Below are 21,229 nucleotides of genomic sequence, written 5' to 3'. Positions count from 1 at the left end.
AAGGGAATCTGTGGCATGGAATCTGAGGCAGGGAATCTGAGGCAGGGAATCAGAGGCAGGGAATCTGAGGCAGGGAATCTGAGGCAGGGAATTTGATGCGGGGAATCTGAGGTGGGGAATCTGAGTGGGGCAATCTGAGTGGGGCAATCTGAGGCGGGGAATCTGAGGCAGGGAAACAGGTGGATAAACAGAGGCAGGTAAACATAGGCAGATAAATAGTGGCGGGGAAAGAGGTGGGCAAAACATAGTGGTTGGATCTTGTGTGTTGAAAATGAGGTACACAAAACAGATCAAACAGAGTTGTTGAAATTGAGGGAGAGAAAGAGAGGCACGGAAAGAGTGGAGGGGAAAGAGTGGGGGTGAATGAGAGGCGCAGAGACAGAGGCGGGGAATCTGAGGCGGGGAATCAGAGGCGGGGAATCAGAGGCGGGGAATCAGAGGCGGGGATTCACAGGCAGGGAATCTGAGGCAGTGAATCTGAGGCAGGTAATCTGATGCGGTGAGTCAGAGGCGGGGAATCAGAGTCGGAGAATCAGAAGCGGGGAATCAGAGGCGGGGAATCAGAGGCGGGGAATAAGAAGCAGGGAATCAGATGAAGGGAATCAGATGAAGGGAATCTGAGGCAGGGAATCTGAGGCAGGGAATCTGAGGCAGGGAATCAGTGCCGGGGAATCTGAGGCGGGGAATCAGAGGCGGGGAATCTGAGGCGGGGAATCAGAGGCGGGTATTCAGATGAAGCAAATCTGAGGCAGGGAATCTGAGGCAGTGAATCTGAAGCAGGGAATCAGAGGCGGGGAATCAGATGCGGGGATTCAGAGGCAGGGAATCAGAGGCAGGGAATCAGAGGCGGGGAATCAGATGCGGGGAATCAGAGGCAGGTAATCAGAGCCGGGGAATCTGAGGCGGGGAATCAGAAGCGGGGAATCAGAGGCGGGGAATCAGAGGCAGGGAATCAGAGGCAGGGAATCAGAGGCAGGGAATCTGAGGCAGGGAATCTGAGGCAGGGAATCTGAGGCGGGGAATCAGAGGCGGGGAATCTGAGGCGGGGAATCAGAGGCAGGGAATCAGATGAAGGGAATCTGAGGCATGGAATCTGAGGCAGGGAATCTGAGGAAGGGAATCAGAGGCAGGGAATCTGAGGCAGGGAATCTGAGGCAGGGAATTTGATGCGGGGAATCTGAGGTGGGGAATCTGAGTGGGGCAATCTGAGTGGGGCAATCTGAGGCGGGGAATCTGAGGCAGGGAAACAGGTGGATAAACAGAGGAAGGTAAACATAGGCAGGGAATCAGAGGCGGGGAATCAGATGCGGGGAATCAGAGGCAGGGAATCTGAGGCAGGGAATCTGAGGCAGGGAATCTGAGGCGGGGTATCTGAGGCAGGGAATCAGAGGCGGGGAATCAGAGGCGGGGAATCTGAGGCGGGGAATCTGAGGCACGGAATCTGAGGCAGGTAATCTGATGCGGGGAGTCAGAGGCGGGGAATCAGAGTCGGAGAATCAGAAGCGGGGAATCAGAGGCGGGGAATCAGAGGCGGGGAATAAGAAGCAGGGAATCAGATGAAGGGAATCAGATGAAGGGAATCTGAGGCAGGGAATCTGAGGCAGGGAATCTGAGGCAGGGAATCAGTGCCGGGGAATCTGAGGCGGGGAATCAGAGGCGGGGAATCTGAGGCGGGGAATCAGAGGCGGGTATTCAGATGAAGCAAATCTGAGGCAGGGAATCTGAGGCAGTGAATCTGAAGCAGGGAATCAGAGGCGGGGAATCAGATGCGGGGATTCAGAGGCAGGGAATCAGAGGCAGGGAATCAGAGGCGGGGAATCAGATGCGGGGAATCAGAGGCAGGGAATCTGAGGCAGGGAATCTGAGGCAGGGAATCTGAGGCGGGGTATCTGAGGCAGGGAATCAGAGGCGGGGAATCAGAGGCGGGGAATCTGAGGCGGGGAATCAGAGGCAGGGAATCAGATGAAGGGAATCTGAGACATGGAATCTGAGGCAGGGAATCTGAGGCAGGGAATCTGAGGTGGGGAATCAGAGGCGGGGAATCAGAGGCGGGGAATCAGTGGCGGGGAATCAGAGGCGGGGAATCAGATGCGGGGAATCACAGGCAGGGAATCTGAGGCACGGAATCTGAGGCAGGTAATCTGATGCGGGGAGTCAGAGGCGGGGAATCAGAGGCAGGGAATCAGAGGCGGGGAATCAGAGGCGGGGAATCATAGGCGGGGATTCACAGGCAGGGAATCTGAGGCAGTGAATCTGAGGCAGGTAATCTGATGCGGTGAGTCAGAGGCGGGGAATCAGAGTCGGAGAATCAGAAGCGGGGAATCAGAGGCGGGGAATCTGAGGCGGGGAATCAGAGGCGGGGAATCAGAGGCGGGGATTCACAGGCAGGGAATCTGAGGCACGGAATCTGAGGCAGGTAATCTGATGCGGGGAGTCAGAGGCGGGGAATCAGAGGCAGGGAATCAGAGGCGGGGAATCAGAGGCGGGGAATCAGAGGCGGGGATTCACAGGCAGGGAATCTGAGGCAGTGAATCTGAGGCAGGTAATCTGATGCGGTGAGTCAGAGGCGGGGAATCAGAGTCGGAGAATCAGAAGCGGGGAATCAGAGGCGGGGAATCAGAGGCGGGGAATAAGAGGCAGGGAATCAGATGAAGGGAATCCGAGGCAGGGAATCTGAGGCAGGGAATCTGAGGCGGGGAATCAGAGGCGGGGAATCAGAGGCGGGGAATCAGAGGTGGGGAATCTGAGGCGGGGAATCAGAGGCGGGGAATCAGAGGCGGGGAATCAGAGGCGGGGATTCAAGGGAGGGTAATCAGATGCGGGGAATCAGAGGTGAGGAATCAGAGGCAGAGGATCAGAGGCGGGGTATCAGATGCGGGGAATCAGAGGCAGGGAATCTGAGGCAGGGAATCTGAGGCGGGGAATCTGAGGCGGGGAATCTGAGGCGGGGAATCAGAGGCGGGGAATCAGAGGCGGGGAATCAGAGGCGGGGAATCTGAGGCGGGGAATCAGAGGCAGGGAATCAGATGAAGGGAATCTGAGGCAGGGAATCTGAGGCAGGGAATCTGAGGCAGGGAATCAGAGGCAGGGAATCTGAGGCGGCGAATCTGAGGCGGGGAATCTGAGGCGGGGATTCTGAGTCGGGATATCTGAGGCGGGGAATCTGAGGCAGGGAAACAGGTGGATAAACAGACTCAGGTAAACATAGGCGGATAAATAGAGGCGGGGAAAGAGGTGGGCAAAACATAGTGGTTGGAACTTGTGTGTTGAAAATGAGGTACACAAAACAGATCAAACAGAGTTGTTGAAATTGAGGGAGGGAAAGAGAGGCGTGGAAAGAGTGGAGGAGAAAGAGTGGGGGTGAATGAGAGGCCCAGAGACAGAGGCAGGGAATCAGATGCGGGGAATCATAGGCGGGGAATCAGAGGCGTGGAATCAGAGGCGGGGAAAGAGAAGTGGGGAAACGGAGGCCGGGAAAGTTGTGCGGAAAGGGAGGCGGGGAATCAGAGGCGGGGAATCTGAGGCAGGGAATCAGAGGCGGGGAATCAGAGGCAGGGAATCAGATGCGGGGAATCAGAGGCGGGTAATCAGATGCGGGGAATCAGAGGCGGGGAATCAGAGGCGGGGAATAAGAGGCAGGGAATCAGATGAAGGGAATCAGATGAAGGGAATCTGAGGCAGGGAATCTGAGGCAGGGAATTTGAGGTGGGGAATCTGAGGCGCGAAATCAGAGGCGGGGAATCAGAGGCAGGGAATCAGAGGCGGGGAATCAGAGGCGGGGAATCAGAGGCGGGGAATCACAGTCAGGGAATCTGAGGCGGGGAATCTGAGGCAGGGAATCTGAGGCGGGGAGTAAGAGGCGGGGAATCAGAGTCGGGGAATCAGAGGCGGGGAATCAGAGGCGGGGAATCAGAGGCGGGGAATCAGAGGCGGGGAATAAGAGGCAGGGAATCAGATGAAGGGAATCAGATGAAGGGAATCTGAGGCAGGGAATCTGAGGCAGGGAATCTGAGGCAGGGAATCAGAGCCGGGGAATCTGAGGCGGGGAATCAGAGGCGTGGAATCATAGGCGGGGAATCAGAGGCGGGGATTCAGATGAAGGGAATCTGAGGCAGGGAATCTGAGGCAGGGAATCTGAGGCAGGGAATCTGAAGCGGGGAATCAGAGGCGGGGAATCAGAGGCGGGGAATCAGAGGCGGGGAATCAGATGCGGGGAATCAGAGGCAGGGAATCAGAGGCAGGGAATCAGAGGCAGTGAATCAGATGCGGGGAATCAGAGGCACGGAATCTGAGGCAGGGAATCTGAGGCAGGGTATCTGAGGCGGGGAATCAGAGGTGTGGAATCAGAGGCGGGGAAAGAGATGTTGGGAAACGCAGGCCGGGAAAGTTGCGCGGAAAGGGAGGCGGGGAATCAGAGGCGGTGAATCAGATGCGGGGAATCTGAGGCGGGGAATCAGAGGCGGGGAATCAGAGGCGGGGAATCAGAGGCTGGGAACCAGAGGCAGGGAATCAGAGGCAGGGAATCTGAGGCAGGTAATCAGAGCCGGGGAATCTGAGGCGGGGAATCAGAAGCGGGGAATCAGAGGCGGGGAATCAGAGGCAGGGAATCAGAGGCAGGGAATCAGAGGCAGGGAATCTGAGGCAGGGAATCTGAGGCAGGGAATCTGAGGCGGGGAATCAGAGGCGGGGAATCTGAGGCGGGGAATCAGAGGCAGGGAATCAGATGAAGGGAATCTGAGGCATGGAATCTGAGGCAGGGAATCTGAGGCGGGGAATCTGAGGCAGGTAATCAGAGCCGGGGAATCTGAGGCGGGGAATCAGAAGCGGGGAATCAGAGGCGGGGAATCAGAGGCAGGGAATCAGAGGCAGGGAATCAGAGGCAAGGAATCTGAGGCAGGGAATCTGAGGCAGGGAATCTGAGGCGGGGAATCAGAGGCGGGGAATCTGAGGCGGGGAATCAGAGGCAGGGAATCAGATGAAGGGAATCTGAGGCATGGAATCTGAGGCAGGGAATCTGAGGCAGGGAATCAGAGGCAGGGAATCTGAGGCAGGGAATCTGAGGCAGGGAATTTGATGCGGGGAATCTGAGGTGGGGAATCTGAGTGGGGCAATCTGAGTGGGGCAATCTGAGGCGGGGAATCTGAGGCAGGGAAACAGGTGGATAAACAGAGGCAGGTAAACATAGGCAGATAAATAGTGGCGGGGAAAGAGGTGGGCAAAACATAGTGGTTGGATCTTGTGTGTTGAAAATGAGGTACACAAAACAGATCAAACAGAGTTGTTGAAATTGAGGGAGAGAAAGAGAGGCACGGAAAGAGTGGAGGGGAAAGAGTGGGGGTGAATGAGAGGCGCAGAGACAGAGGCGGGGAATCTGAGGCGGGGAATCAGAGGCGGGGAATCAGAGGCGGGGAATCAGAGGCGGGGATTCACAGGCAGGGAATCTGAGGCAGTGAATCTGAGGCAGGTAATCTGATGCGGTGAGTCAGAGGCGGGGAATCAGAGTCGGAGAATCAGAAGCGGGGAATCAGAGGCGGGGAATCAGAGGCGGGGAATAAGAAGCAGGGAATCAGATGAAGGGAATCAGATGAAGGGAATCTGAGGCAGGGAATCTGAGGCAGGGAATCTGAGGCAGGGAATCAGTGCCGGGGAATCTGAGGCGGGGAATCAGAGGCGGGGAATCTGAGGCGGGGAATCAGAGGCGGGTATTCAGATGAAGCAAATCTGAGGCAGGGAATCTGAGGCAGTGAATCTGAAGCAGGGAATCAGAGGCGGGGAATCAGATGCGGGGATTCAGAGGCAGGGAATCAGAGGCAGGGAATCAGAGGCGGGGAATCAGATGCGGGGAATCAGAGGCAGGTAATCAGAGCCGGGGAATCTGAGGCGGGGAATCAGAAGCGGGGAATCAGAGGCGGGGAATCAGAGGCAGGGAATCAGAGGCAGGGAATCAGAGGCAGGGAATCTGAGGCAGGGAATCTGAGGCGGGGAATCAGAGGCGGGGAATCTGAGGCGGGGAATCAGAGGCAGGGAATCAGATGAAGGGAATCTGAGGCATGGAATCTGAGGCAGGGAATCTGAGGCAGGGAATCAGAGGCAGGGAATCTGAGGCAGGGAATCTGAGGCAGGGAATTTGATGCGGGGAATCTGAGGTGGGGAATCTGAGTGGGGCAATCTGAGTGGGGCAATCTGAGGCGGGGAATCTGAGGCAGGGAAACAGGTGGATAAACAGAGGCAGGTAAACATAGGCAGGGAATCAGAGGCGGGGAATCAGATGCGGGGAATCAGAGGCAGGGAATCTGAGGCAGGGAATCTGAGGCAGGGAATCTGAGGCGGGGTATCTGAGGCAGGGAATCAGAGGCGGGGAATCAGAGGCGGGGAATCTGAGGCGGGGAATCTGAGGCACGGAATCTGAGGCAGGTAATCTGATGCGGGGAGTCAGAGGCGGGGAATCAGAGTCGGAGAATCAGAAGCGGGGAATCAGAGGCGGGGAATCAGAGGCGGGGAATAAGAAGCAGGGAATCAGATGAAGGGAATCAGATGAAGGGAATCTGAGGCAGGGAATCTGAGGCAGGGAATCTGAGGCAGGGAATCAGTGCCGGGGAATCTGAGGCGGGGAATCAGAGGCAGGGAATCTGAGGCAGGGAATCTGAGGCAGGGAATCTGAGGCGGGGAATCAGAGGCGGGGAATCAGAGGCGGGGAATCAGAGGCGGGGATTCAGAAGCGGGGAATCAGAGGCGGGGAATAAGAGGCAGGGAATCAGATGAAGGGAATCAGATCAACGGAATCCGAGGCAGGGAATCTGAGGCAGGGAATCTGAGGCGGGGATCAGAGGCGGGGAATCGGAGGCGGGGAATCAGAGGCGGGGAATCAGATGCGGTGAATCAGAGGCGGGGAATCAGAGGCGGGGAATCAGAGGCTGGGAATCAGATGCAGGGAATCAGAGGCAGGGAATCAGAGGCAGGAAATCAGAGGTGGGGAATCAGATGCGGGGAATCAGAGGCAGTGAATCTGAGGCAGGGAATCTGAGGCAGGGAATCTGAGGCGGGGAATCTGAGGCGGGGAATCAGAGGCGGGGAATCAGAGGAGGGGAATCAGAGGAAGGGAATCTGAGGCGGGGAATCAGAGGCAGGGAATCAGATGAAGGGAATCTGAGGCAGGGAATCTGAGGCAGTGAATCTGAGGCAGGGAATCTGAGGCGGGGAATCTGAGGCGGGGAATCTGAGTCGGGGAATCTGAGGTGGGGAATCTGAGGCAGGGAAACAGGTGGATAAACAGAGGCAGGTAAACATAGGCGGATAAATAGAGGCGGGGAAAGAGGTGGACAAAACATAGTGGTTGGAACTTGTGTGTTGAAAATGAGGTACACAAAACAGATCAAACAGAGTTGTTGAAATTGAGGGAGGGAAAGAGAGGCACGGAAAGAGTGGAGGGGAAAGAGTGGGGGTGAATGACAGGTGCAGAGACAGAGGCGGGGAATCAGAGGCGGGGAATCATAGGCGGGGAATCAGAGGCAGGGAATCAGAGGCGGGGAATCAGAGGCGGGGAATCAGAGGCGGGGAATCACAGTCAGGGAATCTGAGGCGGGGAATCTGAGGCAGGGAATCTGAGGCGGGGAGTAAGAGGCGGGGAATCAGAGTCGGGGAATCAGAGGCGGGGAATCAGAGGCGGGGAATCAGAGGCGGGGAATCAGAGGCGGGGAATAAGAGGCAGGGAATCAGATGAAGGGAATCAGATGAAGGGAATCTGAGGCAGGGAATCTGAGGCAGGGAATCTGAGGCAGGGAATCAGAGCCGGGGAATCTGAGGCGGGGAATCAGAGGCGTGGAATCATAGGCGGGGAATCAGAGGCGGGGATTCAGATGAAGGGAATCTGAGGCAGGGAATCTGAGGCAGGGAATCTGAGGCAGGGAATCTGAAGCGGGGAATCAGAGGCGGGGAATCAGAGGCGGGGAATCAGAGGCGGGGAATCAGATGCGGGGAATAAGAGGCAGGGAATCAGAGGCAGGGAATCAGAGGCAGTGAATCAGATGCGGGGAATCAGAGGCACGGAATCTGAGGCAGGGAATCTGAGGCAGGGTATCTGAGGCGGGGAATCAGAGGTGTGGAATCAGAGGCGGGGAAAGAGATGTTGGGAAACGCAGGCCGGGAAAGTTGCGCGGAAAGGGAGGCGGGGAATCAGAGGCGGTGAATCAGATGCGGGGAATCTGAAGCGGGGAATCAGAGGCGGGGAATCAGAGGCTGGGAACCAGAGGCAGGGAATCAGAGGCAGGGAATCTGAGGCAGGTAATCAGAGCCGGGGAATCTGAGGCGGGGAATCAGAAGCGGGGAATCAGAGGCGGGGAATCAGAGGCAGGGAATCAGAGGCAGGGAATCAGAGGCAGGGAATCTGAGGCAGGGAATCTGAGGCAGGGAATCTGAGGCGGGGAATCAGAGGCGGGGAATCTGAGGCGGGGAATCAGAGGCAGGGAATCAGATGAAGGGAATCTGAGGCATGGAATCTGAGGCAGGGAATCTGAGGCGGGGAATCTGAGGCAGGTAATCAGAGCCGGGGAATCTGAGGCGGGGAATCAGAAGCGGGGAATCAGAGGCGGGGAATCAGAGGCAGGGAATCAGAGGCAGGGAATCAGAGGCAAGGAATCTGAGGCAGGGAATCTGAGGCAGGGAATCTGAGGCGGGGAATCAGAGGCGGGGAATCTGAGGCGGGGAATCAGAGGCAGGGAATCAGATGAAGGGAATCTGTGGCATGGAATCTGAGGCAGGGAATCTGAGGCAGGGAATCAGAGGCAGGGAATCTGAGGCAGGGAATCTGAGGCAGGGAATTTGATGCGGGGAATCTGAGGTGGGGAATCTGAGTGGGGCAATCTGAGTGGGGCAATCTGAGGCGGGGAATCTGAGGCAGGGAAACAGGTGGATAAACAGAGGCAGGTAAACATAGGCAGATAAATAGTGGCGGGGAAAGAGGTGGGCAAAACATAGTGGTTGGATCTTGTGTGTTGAAAATGAGGTACACAAAACAGATCAAACAGAGTTGTTGAAATTGAGGGAGAGAAAGAGAGGCACGGAAAGAGTGGAGGGGAAAGAGTGGGGGTGAATGAGAGGCGCAGAGACAGAGGCGGGGAATCTGAGGCGGGGAATCAGAGGCGGGGAATCAGAGGCGGGGAATCAGAGGCGGGGATTCACAGGCAGGGAATCTGAGGCAGTGAATCTGAGGCAGGTAATCTGATGCGGTGAGTCAGAGGCGGGGAATCAGAGTCGGAGAATCAGAAGCGGGGAATCAGAGGCGGGGAATCAGAGGCGGGGAATAAGAAGCAGGGAATCAGATGAAGGGAATCAGATGAAGGGAATCTGAGGCAGGGAATCTGAGGCAGGGAATCTGAGGCAGGGAATCAGTGCCGGGGAATCTGAGGCGGGGAATCAGAGGCGGGGAATCTGAGGCGGGGAATCAGAGGCGGGTATTCAGATGAAGCAAATCTGAGGCAGGGAATCTGAGGCAGTGAATCTGAAGCAGGGAATCAGAGGCGGGGAATCAGATGCGGGGATTCAGAGGCAGGGAATCAGAGGCAGGGAATCAGAGGCGGGGAATCAGATGCGGGGAATCAGAGGCAGGTAATCAGAGCCGGGGAATCTGAGGCGGGGAATCAGAAGCGGGGAATCAGAGGCGGGGAATCAGAGGCAGGGAATCAGAGGCAGGGAATCAGAGGCAGGGAATCTGAGGCAGGGAATCTGAGGCAGGGAATCTGAGGCGGGGAATCAGAGGCGGGGAATCTGAGGCGGGGAATCAGAGGCAGGGAATCAGATGAAGGGAATCTGAGGCATGGAATCTGAGGCAGGGAATCTGAGGAAGGGAATCAGAGGCAGGGAATCTGAGGCAGGGAATCTGAGGCAGGGAATTTGATGCGGGGAATCTGAGGTGGGGAATCTGAGTGGGGCAATCTGAGTGGGGCAATCTGAGGCGGGGAATCTGAGGCAGGGAAACAGGTGGATAAACAGAGGAAGGTAAACATAGGCAGGGAATCAGAGGCGGGGAATCAGATGCGGGGAATCAGAGGCAGGGAATCTGAGGCAGGGAATCTGAGGCAGGGAATCTGAGGCGGGGTATCTGAGGCAGGGAATCAGAGGCGGGGAATCAGAGGCGGGGAATCTGAGGCGGGGAATCTGAGGCACGGAATCTGAGGCAGGTAATCTGATGCGGGGAGTCAGAGGCGGGGAATCAGAGTCGGAGAATCAGAAGCGGGGAATCAGAGGCGGGGAATCAGAGGCGGGGAATAAGAAGCAGGGAATCAGATGAAGGGAATCAGATGAAGGGAATCTGAGGCAGGGAATCTGAGGCAGGGAATCTGAGGCAGGGAATCAGTGCCGGGGAATCTGAGGCGGGGAATCAGAGGCGGGGAATCTGAGGCGGGGAATCAGAGGCGGGTATTCAGATGAAGCAAATCTGAGGCAGGGAATCTGAGGCAGTGAATCTGAAGCAGGGAATCAGAGGCGGGGAATCAGATGCGGGGATTCAGAGGCAGGGAATCAGAGGCAGGGAATCAGAGGCGGGGAATCAGATGCGGGGAATCAGAGGCAGGGAATCTGAGGCAGGGAATCTGAGGCAGGGAATCTGAGGCGGGGTATCTGAGGCAGGGAATCAGAGGCGGGGAATCAGAGGCGGGGAATCTGAGGCGGGGAATCAGAGGCAGGGAATCAGATGAAGGGAATCTGAGACATGGAATCTGAGGCAGGGAATCTGAGGCAGGGAATCTGAGGTGGGGAATCAGAGGCGGGGAATCAGAGGCGGGGAATCAGTGGCGGGGAATCAGAGGCGGGGAATCAGATGCGGGGAATCACAGGCAGGGAATCTGAGGCACGGAATCTGAGGCAGGTAATCTGATGCGGGGAGTCAGAGGCGGGGAATCAGAGGCAGGGAATCAGAGGCGGGGAATCAGAGGCGGGGAATCATAGGCGGGGATTCACAGGCAGGGAATCTGAGGCAGTGAATCTGAGGCAGGTAATCTGATGCGGTGAGTCAGAGGCGGGGAATCAGAGTCGGAGAATCAGAAGCGGGGAATCAGAGGCGGGGAATCTGAGGCGGGGAATCAGAGGCGGGGAATCAGAGGCGGGGATTCACAGGCAGGGAATCTGAGGCACGGAATCTGAGGCAGGTAATCTGATGCGGGGAGTCAGAGGCGGGGAATCAGAGGCAGGGAATCAGAGGCGGGGAATCAGAGGCGGGGAATCAGAGGCGGGGATTCACAGGCAGGGAATCTGAGGCAGTGAATCTGAGGCAGGTAATCTGATGCGGTGAGTCAGAGGCGGGGAATCAGAGTCGGAGAATCAGAAGCGGGGAATCAGAGGCGGGGAATCAGAGGCGGGGAATAAGAGGCAGGGAATCAGATGAAGGGAATCAGATGAAGGGAATCCGAGGCAGGGAATCTGAGGCAGGGAATCTGAGGCGGGGAATCAGAGGCGGGGAATCAGAGGCGGGGAATCAGAGGTGGGGAATCTGAGGCGGGGAATCAGAGGCGGGGAATCAGAGGCGGGGAATCAGAGGCGGGGATTCAAGGGAGGGTAATCAGATGCGGGGAATCAGAGGTGAGGAATCAGAGGCAGAGGATCAGAGGCGGGGTATCAGATGCGGGGAATCAGAGGCAGGGAATCTGAGGCAGGGAATCTGAGGCGGGGAATCTGAGGCGGGGAATCTGAGGCGGGGAATCTGAGGCGGGGAATCAGAGGCGGGGAATCAGAGGCGGGGAATCAGAGGCGGGGAATCTGAGGCGGGGAATCAGAGGCAGGGAATCAGATGAAGGGAATCTGAGGCAGGGAATCTGAGGCAGGGAATCTGAGGCAGGGAATCAGAGGCAGGGAATCTGAGGCGGCGAATCTGAGGCGGGGAATCTGAGGCGGGGATTCTGAGTCGGGATATCTGAGGCGGGGAATCTGAGGCAGGGAAACAGGTGGATAAACAGACTCAGGTAAACATAGGCGGATAAATAGAGGCGGGGAAAGAGGTGGGCAAAACATAGTGGTTGGAACTTGTGTGTTGAAAATGAGGTACACAAAACAGATCAAACAGAGTTGTTGAAATTGAGGGAGGGAAAGAGAGGCGTGGAAAGAGTGGAGGAGAAAGAGTGGGGGTGAATGAGAGGCCCAGAGACAGAGGCAGGGAATCAGATGCGGGGAATCATAGGCGGGGAATCAGAGGCGTGGAATCAGAGGCGGGGAAAGAGAAGTGGGGAAACGGAGGCCGGGAAAGTTGTGCGGAAAGGGAGGCGGGGAATCAGAGGCGGGGAATCTGAGGCAGGGAATCAGAGGCGGGGAATCAGAGGCAGGGAATCAGATGCGGGGAATCAGAGGCGGGTAATCAGATGCGGGGAATCAGAGGCGGGGAATCAGAGGCGGGGAATAAGAGGCAGGGAATCAGATGAAGGGAATCAGATGAAGGGAATCTGAGGCAGGGAATCTGAGGCAGGGAATTTGAGGTGGGGAATCTGAGGCGCGAAATCAGAGGCGGGGAATCAGAGGCAGGGAATCAGAGGCGGGGAATCAGAGGCGGGGAATCAGAGGCGGGGAATCACAGTCAGGGAATCTGAGGCGGGGAATCTGAGGCAGGGAATCTGAGGCGGGGAGTAAGAGGCGGGGAATCAGAGTCGGGGAATCAGAGGCGGGGAATCAGAGGCGGGGAATCAGAGGCGGGGAATCAGAGGCGGGGAATAAGAGGCAGGGAATCAGATGAAGGGAATCAGATGAAGGGAATCTGAGGCAGGGAATCTGAGGCAGGGAATCTGAGGCAGGGAATCAGAGCCGGGGAATCTGAGGCGGGGAATCAGAGGCGTGGAATCATAGGCGGGGAATCAGAGGCGGGGATTCAGATGAAGGGAATCTGAGGCAGGGAATCTGAGGCAGGGAATCTGAGGCAGGGAATCTGAAGCGGGGAATCAGAGGCGGGGAATCAGAGGCGGGGAATCAGAGGCGGGGAATCAGATGCGGGGAATCAGAGGCAGGGAATCAGAGGCAGGGAATCAGAGGCAGTGAATCAGATGCGGGGAATCAGAGGCACGGAATCTGAGGCAGGGAATCTGAGGCAGGGTATCTGAGGCGGGGAATCAGAGGTGTGGAATCAGAGGCGGGGAAAGAGATGTTGGGAAACGCAGGCCGGGAAAGTTGCGCGGAAAGGGAGGCGGGGAATCAGAGGCGGTGAATCAGATGCGGGGAATCTGAGGCGGGGAATCAGAGGCGGGGAATCAGAGGCGGGGAATCAGAGGCTGGGAACCAGAGGCAGGGAATCAGAGGCAGGGAATCTGAGGCAGGTAATCAGAGCCGGGGAATCTGAGGCGGGGAATCAGAAGCGGGGAATCAGAGGCGGGGAATCAGAGGCAGGGAATCAGAGGCAGGGAATCAGAGGCAGGGAATCTGAGGCAGGGAATCTGAGGCAGGGAATCTGAGGCGGGGAATCAGAGGCGGGGAATCTGAGGCGGGGAATCAGAGGCAGGGAATCAGATGAAGGGAATCTGAGGCATGGAATCTGAGGCAGGGAATCTGAGGCGGGGAATCTGAGGCAGGTAATCAGAGCCGGGGAATCAGAGGCGGGGAATCAGAAGCGGGGAATCAGAGGCGGGGAATCAGAGGCAGGGAATCAGAGGCAGGGAATCAGAGGCAAGGAATCTGAGGCAGGGAATCTGAGGCAGGGAATCTGAGGCGGGGAATCAGAGGCGGGGAATCTGAGGCGGGGAATCAGAGGCAGGGAATCAGATGAAGGGAATCTGAGGCATGGAATCTGAGGCAGGGAATCTGAGGCAGGGAATCAGAGGCAGGGAATCTGAGGCAGGGAATCTGAGGCAGGGAATTTGATGCGGGGAATCTGAGGTGGGGAATCTGAGTGGGGCAATCTGAGTGGGGCAATCTGAGGCGGGGAATCTGAGGCAGGGAAACAGGTGGATAAACAGAGGCAGGTAAACATAGGCAGATAAATAGTGGCGGGGAAAGAGGTGGGCAAAACATAGTGGTTGGATCTTGTGTGTTGAAAATGAGGTACACAAAACAGATCAAACAGAGTTGTTGAAATTGAGGGAGAGAAAGAGAGGCACGGAAAGAGTGGAGGGGAAAGAGTGGGGGTGAATGAGAGGCGCAGAGACAGAGGCGGGGAATCTGAGGCGGGGAATCAGAGGCGGGGAATCAGAGGCGGGGAATCAGAGGCGGGGATTCACAGGCAGGGAATCTGAGGCAGTGAATCTGAGGCAGGTAATCTGATGCGGTGAGTCAGAGGCGGGGAATCAGAGTCGGAGAATCAGAAGCGGGGAATCAGAGGCGGGGAATCAGAGGCGGGGAATAAGAAGCAGGGAATCAGATGAAGGGAATCAGATGAAGGGAATCTGAGGCAGGGAATCTGAGGCAGGGAATCTGAGGCAGGGAATCAGTGCCGGGGAATCTGAGGCGGGGAATCAGAGGCGGGGAATCTGAGGCGGGGAATCAGAGGCGGGTATTCAGATGAAGCAAATCTGAGGCAGGGAATCTGAGGCAGTGAATCTGAAGCAGGGAATCAGAGGCGGGGAATCAGATGCGGGGATTCAGAGGCAGGGAATCAGAGGCAGGGAATCAGAGGCGGGGAATCAGATGCGGGGAATCAGAGGCAGGTAATCAGAGCCGGGGAATCTGAGGCGGGGAATCAGAAGCGGGGAATCAGAGGCGGGGAATCAGAGGCAGGGAATCAGAGGCAGGGAATCAGAGGCAGGGAATCTGAGGCAGGGAATCTGAGGCGGGGAATCAGAGGCGGGGAATCTGAGGCGGGGAATCAGAGGCAGGGAATCAGATGAAGGGAATCTGAGGCATGGAATCTGAGGCAGGGAATCTGAGGCAGGGAATCAGAGGCAGGGAATCTGAGGCAGGGAATCTGAGGCAGGGAATTTGATGCGGGGAATCTGAGGTGGGGAATCTGAGTGGGGCAATCTGAGTGGGGCAATCTGAGGCGGGGAATCTGAGGCAGGGAAACAGGTGGATAAACAGAGGCAGGTAAACATAGGCAGGGAATCAGAGGCGGGGAATCAGATGCGGGGAATCAGAGGCAGGGAATCTGAGGCAGGGAATCTGAGGCAGGGAATCTGAGGCGGGGTATCTGAGGCAGGGAATCAGAGGCGGGGAATCAGAGGCGGGGAATCTGAGGCGGGGAATCTGAGGCACGGAATCTGAGGCAGGTAATCTGATGCGGGGAGTCAGAGGCGGGGAATCAGAGTCGGAGAATCAGAAGCGGGGAATCAGAGGCGGGGAATCAGAGGCGGGGAATAAGAAGCAGGGAATCAGATGAAGGGAATCAGATGAAGGGAATCTGAGGCAGGGAATCTGAGGCAGGGAATCTGAGGCAGGGAATCAGTGCCGGGGAATCTGAGGCGGGGAATCAGAGGCAGGGAATCTGAGGCAGGGAATCTGAGGCAGGGAATCTGAGGCGGGGAATCAGAGGCGGGGAATCAGAGGCGGGGAATCAGAGGCGGGGATTCAGAAGCGGGGAATCAGAGGCGGGGAATAAGAGGCAGGGAATCAGATGAAGGGAATCAGATCAACGGAATCCGAGGCAGGGAATCTGAGGCAGGGAATCTGAGGCGGGGATCAGAGGCGGGGAATCGGAGGCGGGGAATCAGAGGCGGGGAATCAGATGCGGTGAATCAGAGGCGGGGAATCAGAGGCGGGGAATCAGAGGCTGGGAATCAGATGCAGGGAATCAGAGGCAGGGAATCAGAGGCAGGAAATCAGAGGTGGGGAATCAGATGCGGGGAATCAGAGGCAGTGAATCTGAGGCAGGGAATCTGAGGCAGGGAATCTGAGGCGGGGAATCTGAGGCGGGGAATCAGAGGCGGGGAATCAGAGGAGGGGAATCAGAGGAAGGGAATCTGAGGCGGGGAATCAGAGGCAGGGAATCAGATGAAGGGAATCTGAGGCAGGGAATCTGAGGCAGTGAATCTGAGGCAGGGAATCTGAGGCGGGGAATCTGAGGCGGGGAATCTGAGTCGGGGAATCTGAGGTGGGGAATCTGAGGCAGGGAAACAGGTGGATAAACAGAGGCAGGTAAACATAGGCGGATAAATAGAGGCGGGGAAAGAGGTGGACAAAACATAGTGGTTGGAACTTGTGTGTTGAAAATGAGGTACACAAAACAGATCAAACAGAGTTGTTGAAATTGAGGGAGGGAAAGAGAGGCACGGAAAGAGTGGAGGGGAAAGAGTGGGGGTGAATGACAGGTGCAGAGACAGAGGCGGGGAATCAGAGGCGGGGAATCATAGGCGGGGAATCAGAGGCAGGGAATCAGAGGCGGGGAATCAGAGGCGGGGAATCAGAGGCGGGGAATCACAGTCAGGGAATCTGAGGCGGGGAATCTGAGGCAGGGAATCTGAGGCGGGGAGTAAGAGGCGGGGAATCAGAGTCGGGGAATCAGAGGCGGGGAATCAGAGGCGGGGAATCAGAGGCGGGGAATCAGAGGCGGGGAATAAGAGGCAGGGAATCAGATGAAGGGAATCAGATGAAGGGAATCTGAGGCAGGGAATCTGAGGCAGGGAATCTGAGGCAGGGAATCAGAGCCGGGGAATCTGAGGCGGGGAATCAGAGGCGTGGAATCATAGGCGGGGAATCAGAGGCGGGGATTCAGATGAAGGGAATCTGAGGCAGGGAATCTGAGGCAGGGAATCTGAGGCAGGGAATCTGAAGCGGGGAATCAGAGGCGGGGAATCAGAGGCGGGGAATCAGAGGCGGGGAATCAGATGCGGGGAATCAGAGGCAGGGAATCAGAGGCAGGGAATCAGAGGCAGTGAATCAGATGCGGGGAATCAGAGGCACGGAATCTGAGGCAGGGAATCTGAGGCAGGGTATCTGAGGCGGGGAATCAGAGGTGTGGAATCAGAGGCGGGGAAAGAGATGTTGGGAAACGCAGGCCGGGAAAGTTGCGCGGAAAGGGAGGCGGGGAATCAGAGGCGGTGAATCAGATGCGGGGAATCTGAAGCGGGGAATCAGAGGCGGGGAATCAGAGGCTGGGAACCAGAGGCAGGGAATCAGAGGCAGGGAATCTGAGGCAGGTAATCAGAGCCGGGGAATCTGAGGCGGGGAATCAGAAGCGGGGAATCAGAGGCGGGGAATCAGAGGCAGGGAATCAGAGGCAGGGAATCAGAGGCAGGGAATCTGAGGCAGGGAATCTGAGGCAGGGAATCTGAGGCGGGGAATCAGAGGCGGGGAATCTGAGGCGGGGAATCAGAGGCAGGGAATCAGATGAAGGGAATCTGAGGCATGGAATCTGAGGCAGGGAATCTGAGGCGGGGAATCTGAGGCAGGTAATCAGAGCCGGGGAATCTGAGGCGGGGAATCAGAAGCGGGGAATCAGAGGCGGGGAATCAGAGGCAGGGAATCAGAGGCAGGGAATCAGAGGCAAGGAATCTGAGGCAGGGAATCTGAGGCAGGGAATCTGAGGCGGGGAATCAGAGGCGGGGAATCTGAGGCGGGGAATCAGAGGCAGGGAATCAGATGAAGGGAATCTGAGGCATGGAATCTGAGGCAGGGAATCTGAGGCAGGGAATCAGAGGCAGGGAATCTGAGGCAGGGAATCTGAGGCAGGGAATTTGATGCGGGGAATCTGAGGTGGGGAATCTGAGTGGGGCAATCTGAGTGGGGCAATCTGAGGCGGGGAATCTGAGGCAGGGAAACAGGTGGATAAACAGAGGCAGGTAAACATAGGCAGATAAATAGTGGCGGGGAAAGAGGTGGGCAAAACATAGTGGTTGGATCTTGTGTGTTGAAAATGAGGTACACAAAACAGATCAAACAGAGTTGTTGAAATTGAGGGAGAGAAAGAGAGGCACGGAAAGAGTGGAGGGGAAAGAGTGGGGGTGAATGAGAGGCGCAGAGACAGAGGCGGGGAATCTGAGGCGGGGAATCAGAGGCGGGGAATCAGAGGCGGGGAATCAGAGGCGGGGAATCAGAGGCAGGGAATCAGATGAAGGGAATCTGAGACATGGAATCTGAGGCAGGGAATCTGAGGCAGGGAATCTGAGGTGGGGAATCAGAGGCGGGGAATCAGAGGCAGGGAATCTGAGGCAGGGAATCTGAGGCAGGGAATCTGAGGCGGGGAATCAGAGGCGGGGAATCTGAGGCGGGGAATCAGAGGCAGGGAATCAGATGAAGGGAATCTGAGGCATGGAATCTGAGGCAGGGAATCTGAGGCGGGGAATCTGAGGCAGGTAATCAGAGCCGGGGAATCTGAGGCGGGGAATCAGAAGCGGGGAATCAGAGGCGGGGAATCAGAGGCAGGGAATCAGAGGCAGGGAATCAGAGGCAAGGAATCTGAGGCAGGGAATCTGAGGCAGGGAATCTGAGGCGGGGAATCAGAGGCGGGGAATCTGAGGCGGGGAATCAGAGGCAGGGAATCAGATGAAGGGAATCTGTGGCATGGAATCTGAGGCAGGGAATCTGAGGCAGGGAATCAGAGGCAGGGAATCTGAGGCAGGGAATCTGAGGCAGGGAATTTGATGCGGGGAATCTGAGGTGGGGAATCTGAGTGGGGCAATCTGAGTGGGGCAATCTGAGGCGGGGAATCTGAGGCAGGGAAACAGGTGGATAAACAGAGGCAGGTAAACATAGGCAGATAAATAGTGGCGGGGAAAGAGGTGGGCAAAACATAGTGGTTGGATCTTGTGTGTTGAAAATGAGGTACACAAAACAGATCAAACAGAGTTGTTGAAATTGAGGGAGAGAAAGAGAGGCACGGAAAGAGTGGAGGGGAAAGAGTGGGGGTGAATGAGAGGCGCAGAGACAGAGGCGGGGAATCTGAGGCGGGGAATCAGAGGCGGGGAATCAGAGGCGGGGAATCAGAGGCGGGGATTCACAGGCAGGGAATCTGAGGCAGTGAATCTGAGGCAGGTAATCTGATGCGGTGAGTCAGAGGCGGGGAATCAGAGTCGGAGAATCAGAAGCGGGGAATCAGAGGCGGGGAATCAGAGGCGGGGAATAAGAAGCAGGGAATCAGATGAAGGGAATCAGATGAAGGGAATCTGAGGCAGGGAATCTGAGGCAGGGAATCTGAGGCAGGGAATCAGTGCCGGGGAATCTGAGGCGGGGAATCAGAGGCGGGGAATCTGAGGCGGGGAATCAGAGGCGGGTATTCAGATGAAGCAAATCTGAGGCAGGGAATCTGAGGCAGTGAATCTGAAGCAGGGAATCAGAGGCGGGGAATCAGATGCGGGGATTCAGAGGCAGGGAATCAGAGGCAGGGAATCAGAGGCGGGGAATCAGATGCGGGGAATCAGAGGCAGGTAATCAGAGCCGGGGAATCTGAGGCGGGGAATCAGAAGCGGGGAATCAGAGGCGGGGAATCAGAGGCAGGGAATCAGAGGCAGGGAATCAGAGGCAGGGAATCTGAGGCAGGGAATCTGAGGCAGGGAATCTGAGGCGGGGAATCAGAGGCGGGGAATCTGAGGCGGGGAATCAGAGGCAGGGAATCAGATGAAGGGAATCTGAGGCATGGAATCTGAGGCAGGGAATCTGAGGAAGGGAATCAGAGGCAGGGAATCTGAGGCAGGGAATCTGAGGCAGGGAATTTGATGCGGGGAATCTGAGGTGGGGAATCTGAGTGGGGCAATCTGAGTGGGGCAATCTGAGGCGGGGAATCTGAGGCAGGGAAACAGGTGGATAAACAGAGGAAGGTAAACATAGGCAGGGAATCAGAGGCGGGGAATCAGATGCGGGGAATCAGAGGCAGGGAATCTGAGGCAGGGAATCTGAGGCAGGGAATCTGAGGCGGGGTATCTGAGGCAGGGAATCAGAGGCGGGGAATCAGAGGCGGGGAATCTGAGGCGGGGAATCTGAGGCACGGAATCTGAGGCAGGTAATCTGATGCGGGGAGTCAGAGGCGGGGAATCAGAGTCGGAGAATCAGAAGCGGGGAATCAGAGGCGGGGAATCAGAGGCGGGGAATAAGAAGCAGGGAATCAGATGAAGGGAATCAGATGAAGGGAATCTGAGGCAGGGAATCTGAGGCAGGGAATCTGAGGCAGGGAATCAGTGCCGGGGAATCTGAGGCGGGGAATCAGAGGCGGGGAATCTGAGGCGGGGAATCAGAGGCGGGTATTCAGATGAAGCAAATCTGAGGCAGGGAATCTGAGGCAGTGAATCTGAAGCAGGGAATCAGAGGCGGGGAATCAGATGCGGGGATTCAGAGGCAGGGAATCAGAGGCAGGGAATCAGAGGCGGGGAATCAGATGCGGGGAATCAGAGGCAGGGAATCTGAGGCAGGGAATCTGAGGCAGGGAATCTGAGGCGGGGTATCTGAGGCAGGGAATCAGAGGTGGGGAATCAGAGGCGGGGAATCTGAGGCGGGGAATCAGAGGCAGGGAATCAGATGAAGGGAATCTGAGACATGGAATCTGAGGCAGGGAATCTGAGGCAGGGAATCTGAGGTGGGGAATCAGAGGCGGGGAATCAGAGGCGGGGAATCAGTGGCGGGGAATCAGAGGCGGGGAATCAGATGCGGGGAATCACAGGCAGGGAATCTGAGGCACGGAATCTGAGGCAGGTAATCTGATGCGGGGAGTCAGAGGCGGGGAATCAGAGGCAGGGAATCAGAGGCGGGGAATCAGAGGCGGGGAATCATAGGCGGGGATTCACAGGCAGGGAATCTGAGGCAGTGAATCTGAGGCAGGTAATCTGATGCGGTGAGTCAGAGGCGGGGAATCAGAGTCGGAGAATCAGAAGCGGGGAATCAGAGGCGGGGAATCTGAGGCGGGGAATCAGAGGCGGGGAATCAGAGGCGGGGATTCACAGGCAGGGAATCTGAGGCACGGAATCTGAGGCAGGTAATCTGATGCGGGGAGTCAGAGGCGGGGAATCAGAGGCAGGGAATCAGAGGCGGGGAATCAGAGGCGGGGAATCAGAGGCGGGGATTCACAGGCAGGGAATCTGAGGCAGTGAATCTGAGGCAGGTAATCTGATGCGGTGAGTCAGAGGCGGGGAATCAGAGTCGGAGAATCAGAAGCGGGGAATCAGAGGCGGGGAATCAGAGGCGGGGAATAAGAGGCAGGGAATCAGATGAAGGGAATCAGATGAAGGGAATCCGAGGCAGGGAATCTGAGGCAGGGAATCTGAGGCGGGGAATCAGAGGCGGGGAATCAGAGGCGGGGAATCAGAGGTGGGGAATCTGAGGCGGGGAATCAGAGGCGGGGAATCAGAGGCGGGGAATCAGAGGCGGGGATTCAAGGGAGGGTAATCAGATGCGGGGAATCAGAGGT

The sequence above is a fragment of the Narcine bancroftii genome, chromosome 8 (assembly GCF_036971445.1).
Source record: "Narcine bancroftii isolate sNarBan1 chromosome 8, sNarBan1.hap1, whole genome shotgun sequence".
Lineage (NCBI taxonomy): Eukaryota > Metazoa > Chordata > Chondrichthyes > Torpediniformes > Narcinidae > Narcine > Narcine bancroftii.
Note: the sequence above shows the minus strand (reverse complement) of the source record.